Genomic DNA, 3,497 nt, shown 5'->3' with positions numbered 1-3,497 from the left:
CTATTAAAATGTTGAACGTGTATACAAAAAATTGTTGATCACTTATTAAATAAATTTTTTTGACATATAAATGTAGAGTGAAACAAAACAAACATAAGAAGAAAAAAATGGAGAAGAAAAAGAAAACTAAACAAAAAACAAAGAAGAAAAGAGAAAATCAAATAAAAATAGAATAATGCAAAAAGATCATAATAACCAAATAAAAACAAAATGCAAAATGAATGAAAGAAAAATTGAATAGAAAAAAGAAAAGAAACAAAAAATGAAAAAAAATCCCAATGAAAAAATTGGAGAAGAGAAAAAAATGAAACAGGAGAAAACAAAAAAAAACATTGAAAAAACAGGAAAACCAGCTCTTTTCGCCTTAAGTAGAACGCGCCTAACAAACTTAGCACAAAGGCGATGTTAGCCGAGTGGCAAGGAGCGTGTTGCGTCACCTTGCACGACCAGGGTTCGATTCCTGGTCCCGCCTTTCCTCTTACGGGCACTGGAGGCCAGCTAGTGGGCCTACAGGCCAGAGGCGCCTAGGCACTAGGGTAGCCCTCTGTTCTTTTCCCGGCTTAAAATTTCCCAAACCATTTTTGTATGATTTTTTCTCAAACTTTTTCTGTGATGTTCATGAAATACCAAAAACAACCAAAACAGAAAACTGATACTATGTATTGGATTAATATATTAATTCAATAAAAGTTGAGAAAATGTAAGCCCAAAGTGTATGAAATTGGTAGCAAAGTAGCATGAATCATACAAAAACAATAGATACGGTTGAGATGTATCACGTGTCTAGGCACGTATATAAAACAGTGAAGAATCTTTGAAAACACATGTCATAGAAAGTTGCCATAGTGTACAAATCTAGAGAAAGTTGCGATGGAAACTTACCCAAAATTACCAAAAAAAAATCTTGAAAACGCATGTCATGTTAAAAGAGAGAGAAAAAACTATTGTGTGTCTTGGTGTTTACTGCACACTTATATTCTTGTAGACTTTGTTGAGTCTCAAATGCAGAGTTTTGTACGAAGCAGCATATTTTTCTCAAATGGATGACCTAAGATTTATCAATCCGGGGCAAGTGTAGAATGATTATATTCTCCTCTCAAGCAACCCTGCAACAATATATGAGAAATCTCGTGTGTCTCCAACACACCTAACATAGTCTCACTAGTTTGCCAAAGAGATTAATACATTTGATGGTAAATAGGTAATATGGATGGCGATAATATTTGTATTTTTTGAATATTTAAAAATAAGAAGATAACAAGGTGGAAACACGACTAAAATGAGGTTTGAAATGGTTGAGAACAAGCCTAATTGTCTATTCTCAACATGACAACGTCAATAAAAACATGATGTAACCTCATAAAGTTTTTTTATCAATTCCTAAAGAGATCTTGTAGGTGCAAGGAAATCAAACCACCTCAAAGTTTTCTGGTTCGATTCCTGGTCCCGCCTTTCCTCTTACGGGCACTGGAGGCCAGCTAGTGGGCCTACAGGCCAGAGGCGCCTAGGCACTAGGGTAGCCCTCTGTTCTTTTCCCGGCTTAAAATTTCCCAAACCATTTTTGTATGATTTTTTCTCAAACTTTTTCTGTGATGTTTATGAAATACCAAAAACAACCAAAACAGAAAACTGATACTATGTATTGGATTAATATATTAATTCAATAAAAGTTGAGAAAATGTAAGCCCAAAGTGTATGAAATTGGTAGCAAAGTAGCATGAATCATACAAAAACAATAGATACGGTTGAGATGTATCACGTGTCTAGGCACGTATATAAAACAGTGAAGAATCTTTGAAAACACATGTCATAGAAAGTTGCCATAGTGTACAAATCTAGAGAAAGTTGCGATGGAAACTTACCCAAAATTACCAAAAAAAAATCTTGAAAACGCATGTCATGTTAAAAGAGAGAGAAAAAACTATTGTGTGTCTTGGTGTTTACTGCACACTTATATTCTTGTAGACTTTGTTGAGTCTCAAATGCAGAGTTTTGTACGAAGCAGCATATTTTTCTCAAATGGATGACCTAAGATTTATCAATCCGGGGCAAGTGTAGAATGATTATATTCTCCTCTCAAGCAACCCTGCAACAATATATGAGAAATCTCGTGTGTCTCCAACACACCTAACATAGTCTCACTAGTTTGCCAAAGAGATTAATACATTTGATGGTAAATAGGTAATATGGATGGCGATAATATTTGTATTGTTTGAATATTTAAAAATAAGAAGATAACAAGGTGGAAACACGACTAAAATGAGGTTTGAAATGGTTGAGAACAAGCCTAATTGTCTATTCTCAACATGACAACGTCAATAAAAACATGATGTAACCTCATAAAGTTTTTTTATCAATTCCTAAAGAGATCTTGTAGGTGCAAGGAAATCAAACCACCTCAAAGTTTTCTTTCTAATATTATAATCTATTGAACTACCCCAATGCCACGTTGGTAGCCCGAGAGATTATACTGTTAAAACACCATATGACCTATCATCCAGTCTTTGTCTAATGAGTCATCCCAGTGTCTCACAGGCGTCTCGAGGGATTATAATAGACATGCATCATGTAATCTCATTAACCTCTTAAGTTCAATCCGAGGTACTCATCACAAGAGGTACACCATACAATTCAATTAATCATTGATGCCCAAGATCATAATCGTGATGGAAATTCATAAGAGAGAGTGGCGAGAGGGAGATGGAGGCACGTGGCACATGGCACATGGCTATTACCACAAACCTTGAAGGTGGACTACTCCTGGATCACCATGGGAGCAACAAGGGTTGGTTTAGAGGTTGAAGATGAAGATTACCCACTCCGGCAGAGTGCCAAGTCAGATAAAAAAACAAAGATAGCCTCAGAAATGCTACATGGTAACGACGAATAAATCCTCGATAGTTAGTGGTAAGTCTTTGGGGGTATATAAAGTCCATCGGGTACCAGAGCAAAATAGGCGCCCTGGGGCCAGGGCGCCTCCCGACGCCTACGCATGAGGCACGACCCCTGGTGCTAGGCCTTGGTTCCTCAGTCTTCTCCCCGCATGAATCTTCCCGAAGTTGTTTTCTTTTATTTTTTCCTCGGACTTTTTCTGGGGATTTTCTTGAAATTACAAAAAAAAAAATTGACACTAGACACTTGATTAATATGTTAGTTCAATAAAAAACATGTGCACAACGTATTTGTAAGTGATTCAACATAACATGTACAAAATATTATAGATACGTTTGAGACATATAATGCGTCAACATGAAAACTGCAATACAAAAAACAACTGTCATGAGGCATATAATGTCATGACATAAAACATAATTTTTCTTCACACAAATCAGAAAAGCAAGAAACTAATTAGAATTGGCACGATCCACTTATATTTTCCATGTGACCAGTCAGTGGCGGAGCTTGGGCCTAATCTTTGGAGGGGCAATGGGCTAAGGAGGGGCAAAACTATGAGGTTTAGCCTGTTTTTACTAAACATCCAGCACAAAAGCTAACGT

The sequence above is a fragment of the Triticum dicoccoides genome, chromosome 7B (assembly GCF_002162155.2).
Source record: "Triticum dicoccoides isolate Atlit2015 ecotype Zavitan chromosome 7B, WEW_v2.0, whole genome shotgun sequence".
Lineage (NCBI taxonomy): Eukaryota > Viridiplantae > Streptophyta > Magnoliopsida > Poales > Poaceae > Triticum > Triticum dicoccoides.
The sequence above is the reverse complement of the archived record's forward strand: the minus strand, read 5'-3'. Positions refer to the sequence as shown.